Source organism: Hyla sarda, chromosome 2, assembly GCF_029499605.1.
Source record: "Hyla sarda isolate aHylSar1 chromosome 2, aHylSar1.hap1, whole genome shotgun sequence".
Classification (NCBI taxonomy): Eukaryota; Metazoa; Chordata; class Amphibia; order Anura; family Hylidae; genus Hyla; species Hyla sarda.
Genome location: NC_079190.1, coordinates 180,874,747 through 180,887,012, shown reverse-complemented (window position 1 = coordinate 180,887,012; position 12,266 = coordinate 180,874,747). Strand labels below are relative to the sequence as shown.

General features: G+C 50.7%; 2 non-coding genes across 2 annotated transcripts; both read right to left on the bottom strand.

Annotated features, from left to right (window-relative positions):
* Positions 1-2,729: 2,729 nt before the first annotated feature.
* Positions 2,730-2,801, bottom strand: TRNAC-GCA (transfer RNA cysteine (anticodon GCA)). Its single transcript has one exon. It is a non-coding gene; the product is annotated as a tRNA-Cys (tRNA).
* Positions 2,802-10,287: 7,486 nt separating this feature from the next.
* Positions 10,288-10,359, bottom strand: TRNAC-GCA (transfer RNA cysteine (anticodon GCA)). The gene has a single exon. It is a non-coding gene; the product is annotated as a tRNA-Cys (tRNA).
* Positions 10,360-12,266: the final 1,907 nt, after the last annotated feature.

The window sequence follows — 12,266 nt, the reverse complement described above, 5'->3', positions numbered from 1 at the left end:
AAATCCCCCATCTTTTTATTTTCAACATCCCACATGCTTCTTGACATCGACCTCGCCTCAGTCCATCCATGCACCGATATCTTCCAATCCACCAGACATCCCAGGTTCTCATGATCCATCTCTTTTAACAGCTGCCATCTTCAGGGTCTTGACAGGATTCGAACTCACAACCTCTTCGCTCCAAGGCGGCTGCTCTAACCACTATGCCGTGGGAGCTGCTTGTCAGGCATATGCGGCGACCAAGGTCTTGGCCTGTTTTGGCACACAGAGCAACTGCACAGAGGAAAGGGGGGGGGGGGACTCCAACCTAAGGTGGAGCTAGCTCTCAACTGGCTATGGGAAGCCCGTTGGCTTCCTGGCTATGGTTGGGAAGATTCCATAGGAAGAAGGTTGTTGGTGTGGAAGTGAGTGGTCCCGGTTCCTGGGTGGTAGTTGGTGTGAAGGGCTGGTGGCAATGGTGGTAGCTGGTGTGGAGGCAGTGGTGGTAGTTGGTGTGAAGGGCTGGAGGCAATGGTGGATTGCAGAGGAGGTTTTCGTGATATAAAAAAAAGGCAAATAAAATCCCCCATCTTTTTATTTTCAACATCCCACATGCTTCGACAGACACAACACCACTTTTGGCAGATCCCCAACCTAGAATCCTCCATTCCAGGCAGTGGACCACCTTCCACGATGCCCCACAACTACACCTTCCTCCGCAACGCCCTCTAACCACTTACTTACCTCGACAACTGCTCTCCTTGACATCCTCCTCGCCTCAGTCCATCCAGCGACATGCTCCAGGGTCTTCAGGGACATTGCTCTCCATTCCGCTCTTCCTGACATCCACCTCGCCTCAGTCCATCCATGCACCGATATCTTCCAATCCCATGAGTGGTGGTGGTGTGGGTGGGAAGGTTCCATAGGAAGAAGGTTGTTGGTGTGGAAGTGAGTGGTCCCGGTAATTGGTGTGAAGGGCTGGTGGCAGTGGTGGTAGTTGGTGTGGAGGCAGTAGTGGTAGTTGGTGTGAAGGGCTGGAGGCAATGGTGGATTGCAGAGGAGGTTTTCTTGATATAAAAAAAAAAAAAGGCAAATAAAATCCCCCATCTTTTTATTTTCAACATCCCACATGCTTCGACAGACACAACACCACTTTTGGCAGATCCCCAACCTAGAATCCTCCATTCCAGGCAGTGGACCACCTTCCACGATGCCCCACAACTACACCTTCCTCCGCAACGCCCTCTAACCACTTACTTACCTCGACAACTGCTCTCCTTGACATCCTCCTCGCCTCAGTCCATCCAGCGACATGCTCCAGGGTCTTCAGGGACATTGCTCTCCATTCCGCTCTTCCTGACATCCACCTCGCCTCAGTCCATCCATGCACCGATATCTTCCAATCCCATGAGTGGTGGTGGTGTGGGTGGGAAGGTTCCATAGGAAGAAGGTTGTTGGTGTGGAAGTGAGTGGTCCCGGTAATTGGTGTGAAGGGCTGGTGGCAGTGGTGGTAGTTGGTGTGGAGGCAGTAGTGGTAGTTGGTGTGAAGGGTTGGAGGCAATGGTGGATTGCAGAGGAGGTTTTCTTGATAAAAAAAAAAAAAACAAAACAAAAAAAAGGCAAATAAAATCCCCCATCTTTTTATTTTCAACATCCCACATGCTTCGACAGACACAACACCACTTTTGGCAGATCCCCAACCTAGACTCCTCCATTCCAGGCAGTGGACCACCTTCCACGATGCCCCACAACTACACCTTCCTCCGCAACGCCCTCTAACCACTCACCTCGACAACTGCTCTCCTTGACGTCCTCCTCGCCTCAGTCCACCTTCCACGATGCCCCACAACTACACCTTCCTCCACAACTGCTCTCCTTGACATCCTCCTCGCCTCAGTCCACCTTCCACAATGCCCCACAACTACACCTTCCTCCAACCACTTACCTCGACAACTGCTCTCCTTGACATCCACCTCGCCTCAGTCCATCCATGCACCGATATCTTCCAATCCACCAGACATCCCAGGTTCTCACGATCCATCTCTTTTAACAGCTGCCATCTTCAGGGTCTTGACAGGATTCGAACTCACAACCTCTTCGCTCCAAGGTGGCTGCTCTAACCACTATGCCGTGGGAGCTGCTTGTCTGGCATATGCGGCGACCAAGGTCTTGGCCTGTTTTGGCACACAGAGCAACTGCACAGAGGAAAGGGGGGGGGGGGGGACTCCAACCTAAGGTGGAGCTAGCTCTCAACTGGCTATGTCAAGATCTCTGAATGCTAAGTGGTTAGCCTTGCCACCTTACAGTGTGAAGGTGGTGGGTTCAATCTATAAATGTAACTTAGATGTAAGTTTTGTCAAACCACAAAAAGATCAAAGAGTTACATTCGTAGATCTTAAAGGGATACTCGTGTGTCAATTTTTTTTTTTTAAATTAACTGGTGCCAAAAAGTTAGACAGATTAGTAAATGACTTGTATTTAAAGCTCTTTACTCTTATCAGCTGCTTTATACTACAGAGGAAGTTGTATGGTTCTTTTCTGTCTGACCACAATGCCCCACCAAGAAAAAATTGTGGCATTAGCGGGCATTTGTATTTGAACCAAGGACCTCTTGAACCTCTGCGCTCCAGGGTGGCTGCTCATCAACTGGATGAGGCGACCAAAATCTTGCAGTGTAAAGCTAGTGGGGGTCTGCTATAAACAACATATGTAGGATGTGGTTAAGCTGTAAAAAAAAGCATGCATGTGTTAGGGGGCACTCGGATTTGAACCAAGGACCTCTTGATCTGCAGTCAAATGCTCTACCACTGAGCTATACCCCCGCAACATGCAGCTCATCTGTACCTCAACATTTTTAATTTTCTGCAATAAACTACATATGTGGGATACGGTTAAGCTTGTAAAGAAAAAAAATGTGTGTTACGGGCACTCGGACCTCTTTACATGCAGTCAAATGCTCTACCACTGAGCTTCAGCCCCACAACATGTGGCTTGTTTGTACCTCAACGTTGCCTCCAGCCCTTCACACCAACTACCACCACTGCCTCCAGCCCTTCAGCCCACCACCCAGGGCCACTCACTTCCACACCAACAACCTTCTTCCTATGGCGCCTCCCCCCCACCACCACCACTACATATGTAGGATATGGTTAAGTCGTAAAGCAAAAAAATGTGTGTTAGGGGGCACTCGGATTTGAGCCAAGGACCTCTTGATCTGCAGTCAAATGCTCTACCACTGAGCTATACCCCCGCAACACATGGCTTGCCAGGGTAACCGCACAGAGGGGGGATTCGAAGCTAAGTCCGAACTAGCTCTCGGCTTGCCTGTACTATCCCAGTCAAATGTATATGAACCGGTGGGGAAAAAAATGATTTTGTCAAAACAGGCCAAGACCACAGTCATCCTTGCTAGTTTCCATGAAGCTCTCATGGTCTAGTGGTTAGAGCTGCTGCCTTGGAGCAGAGAGGTTGTGAGTTCAAGTCCTGTGAACACCCTGAAGCTCGTTTGGAGAAATTGTGGCAGCATAGTGTGGAAGCGGAGGAGTGTGTGTGTGTGTGTGTGTGTGAAGTGGTTGATGGTCGGGCACCCATAAGGTGTTGGAGAAGGAGCTCTGGTGTGGATGGCTGTGGTAGCTGGTATGTGAGTGTGGGTGGGAAGATTCCATAGGAAGAAGGTTGTTGGTGTGGAAGTGAGTGGTCCCGGTTCCTGGGTGGTAGTTGGTGTGAAGGGCTGGTGGCAATGGTGGTAGCTGGTGTGGAGGCAGTGGTGGTAGTTGGTGTGAAGGGCTGGAGGCAATGGTGGATTGCAGAGGAGGTTTTCGTGATATAAAAAAAAGGCAAATAAAATCCCCCATCTTTTTATTTTCAACATCCCACATGCTTCGACAGACACAACACCACTTTTGGCAGATCCCCAACCTAGAATCCTCCATTCCAGGCAGTGGACCACCTTCCACGATGCCCCACAACTACACCTTCCTCCGCAACGCCCTCTAACCACTTACTTACCTCGACAACTGCTCTCCTTGACATCCTCCTCGCCTCAGTCCATCCAGCGACATGCTCCAGGGTCTTCAGGGACATTGCTCTCCATTCCGCTCTTCCTGACATCCACCTCGCCTCAGTCCATCCATGCACCGATATCTTCCAATCCCATGAGTGGTGGTGGTGTGGGTGGGAAGGTTCCATAGGAAGAAGGTTGTTGGTGTGGAAGTGAGTGGTCCCGGTAATTGGTGTGAAGGGCTGGTGGCAGTGGTGGTAGTTGGTGTGGAGGCAGTAGTGGTAGTTGGTGTGAAGGGCTGGAGGCAATGGTGGATTGCAGAGGAGGTTTTCTTGATATAAAAAAAAAAAAAAAAAAAAAAGGCAAATAAAATCCCCCATCTTTTTATTTTCAACATCCCACATGCTTCGACAGACACAACACCACTTTTGGCAGATCCCCAACCTAGAATCCTCCATTCCAGGCAGTGGACCACCTTCCACGATGCCCCACAACTACACCTTCCTCCGCAACGCCCTCTAACCACTTACTTACCTCGACAACTGCTCTCCTTGACATCCTCCTCGCCTCAGTCCATCCAGCGACATGCTCCAGGGTCTTCAGGGACATTGCTCTCCATTCCGCTCTTCCTGACATCCACCTCGCCTCAGTCCATCCATGCACCGATATCTTCCAATCCCATGAGTGGTGGTGGTGTGGGTGGGAAGGTTCCATAGGAAGAAGGTTGTTGGTGTGGAAGTGAGTGGTCCCGGTAATTGGTGTGAAGGGCTGGTGGCAGTGGTGGTAGTTGGTGTGGAGGCAGTAGTGGTAGTTGGTGTGAAGGGTTGGAGGCAATGGTGGATTGCAGAGGAGGTTTTCTTGATAAAAAAAAAAAACAAAACAAAAAAAAGGCAAATAAAATCCCCCATCTTTTTATTTTCAACATCCCACATGCTTCGACAGACACAACACCACTTTTGGCAGATCCCCAACCTAGAATCCTCCATTCCAGGCAGTGGACCACCTTCCACGATGCCCCACAACTACACCTTCCTCCGCAACGCCCTCTAACCACTCACCTCGACAACTGCTCTCCTTGACGTCCTCCTCGCCTCAGTCCACCTTCCACGATGCCCCACAACTACACCTTCCTCCAACCACTTACCTCGACAACTGCTCTCCTTGACATCCTCCTCGCCTCAGTCCACCTTCCACAATGCCCCACAACTACACCTTCCTCCAACCACTTACCTCGACAACTGCTCTCCTTGACATCCACCTCGCCTCAGTCCATCCATGCACCAATATCTTCCAATCCACCAGACATCCCAGGTTCTCACGATCCATCTCTTTTAACAGCTGCCATCTTCAGGGTCTTGACAGGATTCGAACTCACAACCTCTTCGCTCCAAGGTGGCTGCTCTAACCACTATGCCGTGGGAGCTGCTTGTCAGGCATATGCGGCGACCATGGTCTTGGCCTGTTTTGGCACACAGAGCAACTGCACAGAGGAAAAAAAAGCATGCATGTGTTAGGGGGCACTCGGATTTGTACCAAGGACCTCTTGATCTGCAGTCAAATGCTCTACCACTGAGCTATACCCCCGCAACATGCAGCTCATCTGTACCTCAACATTTTTAATTTTCTGCAATAAACTACATATGTGGGATACGGTTAAGCTTGTAAAGAAAAAAAATGTGTGTTACGGGCACTCGGACCTCTTTACATGCAGTCAAATGCTCTACCACTGAGCTTCAGCCCCACAACATGTGGCTTGTTTGTACCTCAACGTTGCCTCCAGCCCTTCACACCAACTACCACCACTGCCTCCAGCCCTTCAGCCCACCACCCAGGGCCACTCACTTCCACACCAACAACCTTCTTCCTATGGCGCCTCCCCCCCACCACCACCACTACATATGTAGGATATGGTTAAGTCGTAAAGCAAAAAAATGTGTGTTAGGGGGCACTCGGATTTGAGCCAAGGACCTCTTGATCTGCAGTCAAATGCTCTACCACTGAGCTATACCCCCGCAACACATGGCTTGCCAGGGTAACCGCACAGAGGGGGGATTCGAAGCTAAGTCCGAACTAGCTCTCGGCTTGCCTGTACTATCCCAGTCAAATGTATATGAACCGGTGGGGAAAAAAATGATTTTGTCAAAACAGGCCAAGACCACAGTCATCCTTGCTAGTTTCCATGAAGCTCTCATGGTCTAGTGGTTAGAGCTGCTGCCTTGGAGCAGAGAGGTTGTGAGTTCAAGTCCTGTGAACACCCTGAAGCTCGTTTGGAGAAATTGTGGCAGCATAGTGTGGAAGCGGAGGAGTGTGTGTGTGTGTGTGTGTGTGTGTGTGTGTGTGTGTGTGTGTGTGAAGTGGTTGATGGTCGGGCACCCATAAGGTGTTGGAGAAGGAGCTCTGGTGTGGATGGCTGTGGTAGCTGGTATGTGAGTGTGGGTGGGAAGATTCCATAGGAAGAAGGTTGTTGGTGTGGAAGTGAGTGGTCCCGGTTCCTGGGTGGTAGTTGGTGTGAAGGGCTGGTGGCAATGGTGGTAGCTGGTGTGGAGGCAGTGGTGGTAGTTGGTGTGAAGGGCTGGAGGCAATGGTGGATTGCAGAGGAGGTTTTCTTGATATAAAAAAAAAGGCAAATAAAATCCCCCATCTTTTTATTTTCAACATCCCACATGCTTCTTGACATCGACCTCGCCTCAGTCCATCCATGCACCGATATCTTCCAATCCACCAGACATCCCAGGTTCTCACGATCCATCTCTTTTAACAGCTGCCATCTTCAGGGTCTTGACAGGATTCGAACTCACAACCTCTTCGCTCCAAGGCGGCTGCTCTAACCACTATGCCGTGGGAGCTGCTTGTCAGGCATATGCGGCGACCAAGGTCTTGGCCTGTTTTGGCACACAGAGCAACTGCACAGAGGAAAGGGGGGGGGGGGGGACTCCAACCTAAGGTGGAGCTAGCTCTCAACTGGCTATGGGAAGCCCGTTGGCTTCCTGGCTATGGTTGGGAAGATTCCATAGGAAGAAGGTTGTGGACCACCTTCCACGATGCCCCACAACTACACCTTCCTCCGCAACGCCCTCTAACCACTCACCTCGACAACTGCTCTCCTTGACGTCCTCCTCGCCTCAGTCCACCTTCCACGATGCCCCACAACTACACCTTCCTCCAACCACTTACCTCGACAACTGCTCTCCTTGACATCCTCCTCGCCTCAGTCCACCTTCCACAATGCCCCACAACTACACCTTCCTCCAACCACTTACCTCGACAACTGCTCTCCTTGACATCCACCTCGCCTCAGTCCATCCATGCACCAATATCTTCCAATCCACCAGACATCCCAGGTTCTCACGATCCATCTCTTTTAACAGCTGCCATCTTCAGGGTCTTGACAGGATTCGAACTCACAACCTCTTCGCTCCAAGGTGGCTGCTCTAACCACTATGCCGTGGGAGCTGCTTGTCAGGCATATGCGGCGACCATGGTCTTGGCCTGTTTTGGCACACAGAGCAACTGCACAGAGGAAAAAAAAGCATGCATGTGTTAGGGGGCACTCGGATTTGTACCAAGGACCTCTTGATCTGCAGTCAAATGCTCTACCACTGAGCTATACCCCCGCAACATGCAGCTCATCTGTACCTCAACATTTTTAATTTTCTGCAATAAACTACATATGTGGGATACGGTTAAGCTTGTAAAGAAAAAAAATGTGTGTTACGGGCACTCGGACCTCTTTACATGCAGTCAAATGCTCTACCACTGAGCTTCAGCCCCACAACATGTGGCTTGTTTGTACCTCAACGTTGCCTCCAGCCCTTCACACCAACTACCACCACTGCCTCCAGCCCTTCAGCCCACCACCCAGGGCCACTCACTTCCACACCAACAACCTTCTTCCTATGGCGCCTCCCCCCCACCACCACCACTACATATGTAGGATATGGTTAAGTCGTAAAGCAAAAAAATGTGTGTTAGGGGGCACTCGGATTTGAGCCAAGGACCTCTTGATCTGCAGTCAAATGCTCTACCACTGAGCTATACCCCCGCAACACATGGCTTGCCAGGGTAACCGCACAGAGGGGGGATTCGAAGCTAAGTCCGAACTAGCTCTCGGCTTGCCTGTACTATCCCAGTCAAATGTATATGAACCGGTGGGGAAAAAAATGATTTTGTCAAAACAGGCCAAGACCACAGTCATCCTTGCTAGTTTCCATGAAGCTCTCATGGTCTAGTGGTTAGAGCTGCTGCCTTGGAGCAGAGAGGTTGTGAGTTCAAGTCCTGTGAACACCCTGAAGCTCGTTTGGAGAAATTGTGGCAGCATAGTGTGGAAGCGGAGGAGTGTGTGTGTGTGTGTGTGTGTGTGTGTGTGTGTGAAGTGGTTGATGGTCGGGCACCCATAAGGTGTTGGAGAAGGAGCTCTGGTGTGGATGGCTGTGGTAGCTGGTATGTGAGTGTGGGTGGGAAGATTCCATAGGAAGAAGGTTGTTGGTGTGGAAGTGAGTGGTCCCGGTTCCTGGGTGGTAGTTGGTGTGAAGGGCTGGTGGCAATGGTGGTAGCTGGTGTGGAGGCAGTGGTGGTAGTTGGTGTGAAGGGCTGGAGGCAATGGTGGATTGCAGAGGAGGTTTTCGTGATATAAAAAAAAGGCAAATAAAATCCCCCATCTTTTTATTTTCAACATCCCACATGCTTCGACAGACACAACACCACTTTTGGCAGATCCCCAACCTAGAATCCTCCATTCCAGGCAGTGGACCACCTTCCACGATGCCCCACAACTACACCTTCCTCCGCAACGCCCTCTAACCACTTACTTACCTCGACAACTGCTCTCCTTGACATCCTCCTCGCCTCAGTCCATCCAGCGACATGCTCCAGGGTCTTCAGGGACATTGCTCTCCATTCCGCTCTTCCTGACATCCACCTCGCCTCAGTCCATCCATGCACCGATATCTTCCAATCCCATGAGTGGTGGTGGTGTGGGTGGGAAGGTTCCATAGGAAGAAGGTTGTTGGTGTGGAAGTGAGTGGTCCCGGTAATTGGTGTGAAGGGCTGGTGGCAGTGGTGGTAGTTGGTGTGGAGGCAGTAGTGGTAGTTGGTGTGAAGGGCTGGAGGCAATGGTGGATTGCAGAGGAGGTTTTCTTGATATAAAAAAAAAAAAAGGCAAATAAAATCCCCCATCTTTTTATTTTCAACATCCCACATGCTTCGACAGACACAACACCACTTTTGGCAGATCCCCAACCTAGAATCCTCCATTCCAGGCAGTGGACCACCTTCCACGATGCCCCACAACTACACCTTCCTCCGCAACGCCCTCTAACCACTTACTTACCTCGACAACTGCTCTCCTTGACATCCTCCTCGCCTCAGTCCATCCAGCGACATGCTCCAGGGTCTTCAGGGACATTGCTCTCCATTCCGCTCTTCCTGACATCCACCTCGCCTCAGTCCATCCATGCACCGATATCTTCCAATCCCATGAGTGGTGGTGGTGTGGGTGGGAAGGTTCCATAGGAAGAAGGTTGTTGGTGTGGAAGTGAGTGGTCCCGGTAATTGGTGTGAAGGGCTGGTGGCAGTGGTGGTAGTTGGTGTGGAGGCAGTAGTGGTAGTTGGTGTGAAGGGTTGGAGGCAATGGTGGATTGCAGAGGAGGTTTTCTTGATAAAAAAAAAAAAACAAAACAAAAAAAAGGCAAATAAAATCCCCCATCTTTTTATTTTCAACATCCCACATGCTTCGACAGACACAACACCACTTTTGGCAGATCCCCAACCTAGACTCCTCCATTCCAGGCAGTGGACCACCTTCCACGATGCCCCACAACTACACCTTCCTCCGCAACGCCCTCTAACCACTCACCTCGACAACTGCTCTCCTTGACGTCCTCCTCGCCTCAGTCCACCTTCCACGATGCCCCACAACTACACCTTCCTCCAACCACTTACCTCGACAACTGCTCTCCTTGACATCCTCCTCGCCTCATTCCACCTTCCACAATGCCCCACAACTACACCTTCCTCCAACCACTTACCTCGACAACTGCTCTCCTTGACATCCACCTCGCCTCAGTCCATCCATGCACCGATATCTTCCAATCCACCAGACATCCCAGGTTCTCACGATCCATCTCTTTTAACAGCTGCCATCTTCAGGGTCTTGACAGGATTCGAACTCACAACCTCTTCGCTCCAAGGTGGCTGCTCTAACCACTATGCCGTGGGAGCTGCTTGTCAGGCATATGCGGCGACCATGGTCTTGGCCTGTTTTGGCACACAGAGCAACTGCACAGAGGAAGAAAAAGCATGCATGTGTTAGGGGGCACTCGGATTTGAACCAAGGACCTCTTGATCTGCAGTCAAATGCTCTACCACTGAGCTATACCCCCGCAACATGCAGCTCATCTGTACCTCAACATTTTTAATTTTCTGCAATAAACTACATATGTGGGATACGGTTAAGCTTGTAAAGAAAAAAAATGTGTGTTACGGGCACTCGGACCTCTTTACATGCAGTCAAATGCTCTACCACTGAGCTTCAGCCCCACAACATGTGGCTTGTTTGTACCTCAACGTTGCCTCCAGCCCTTCACACCAACTACCACCACTGCCTCCAGCCCTTCAGCCCACCACCCAGGGCCACTCACTTCCACACCAACAACCTTCTTCCTATGGCGCCTCCCCCCCACCACCACCACTACATATGTAGGATATGGTTAAGTCGTAAAGCAAAAAAATGTGTGTTAGGGGGCACTCGGATTTGAGCCAAGGACCTCTTGATCTGCAGTCAAATGCTCTACCACTGAGCTATACCCCCGCAACACATGGCTTGCCAGGGTAACCGCACAGAGGGGGGATTCGAAGCTAAGTCCGAACTAGCTCTCGGCTTGCCTGTACTATCCCAGTCAAATGTATATGAACCGGTGGGGAAAAAAATGATTTTGTCAAAACAGGCCAAGACCACAGTCATCCTTGCTAGTTTCCATGAAGCTCTCATGGTCTAGTGGTTAGAGCTGCTGCCTTGGAGCAGAGAGGTTGTGAGTTCAAGTCCTGTGAACACCCTGAAGCTCGTTTGGAGAAATTGTGGCAGCATAGTGTGGAAGCGGAGGAGTGTGTGTGTGTGTGTGTGTGTGTGTGTGTGTGTGTGTGTGTGTGTGTGTGTGTGTGTGTGTAGTGGTTGATGGTCGGGCACCCATAAGGTGTTGGAGAAGGAGCTCTGGTGTGGATGGCTGTGGTAGCTGGTATGTGAGTGTGGGTGGGAAGATTCCATAGGAAGAAGGTTGTTGGTGTGGAAGTGAGTGGTCCCGGTTCCTGGGTGGTAGTTGGTGTGAAGGGCTGGTGGCAATGGTGGTAGCTGGTGTGGAGGCAGTGGTGGTAGTTGGTGTGAAGGGCTGGAGGCAATGGTGGATTGCAGAGGAGGTTTTCGTGATATAAAAAAAAGGCAAATAAAATCCCCCATCTTTTTATTTTCAACATCCCACATGCTTCGACAGACACAACACCACTTTTGGCAGATCCCCAACCTAGAATCCTCCATTCCAGGCAGTGGACCACCTTCCACGATGCCCCACAACTACACCTTCCTCCGCAACGCCCTCTAACCACTTACTTACCTCGACAACTGCTCTCCTTGACATCCTCCTCGCCTCAGTCCATCCAGCGACATGCTCCAGGGTCTTCAGGGACATTGCTCTCCATTCCGCTCTTCCTGACATCCACCTCGCCTCAGTCCATCCATGCACCGATATCTTCCAATCCCATGAGTGGTGGTGGTGTGGGTGGGAAGGTTCCATAGGAAGAAGGTTGTTGGTGTGGAAGTGAGTGGTCCCGGTAATTGGTGTGAAGGGCTGGTGGCAGTGGTGGTAGTTGGTGTGGAGGCAGTAGTGGTAGTTGGTGTGAAGGGCTGGAGGCAATGGTGGATTGCAGAGGAGGTTTTCTTGATATAAAAAAAAAAAAAAAAAAAAAAGGCAAATAAAATCCCCCATCTTTTTATTTTCAACATCCCACATGCTTCGACAGACACAACACCACTTTTGGCAGATCCCCAACCTAGAATCCTCCATTCCAGGCAGTGGACCACCTTCCACGATGCCCCACAACTACACCTTCCTCCGCAACGCCCTCTAACCACTTACTTACCTCGACAACTGCTCTCCTTGACATCCTCCTCGCCTCAGTCCATCCAGCGACATGCTCCAGGGTCTTCAGGGACATTGCTCTCCATTCCGCTCTTCCTGACATCCACCTCGCCTCAGTCCATCCATGCACCGATATCTTCCAATCCCATGAGTGGTGG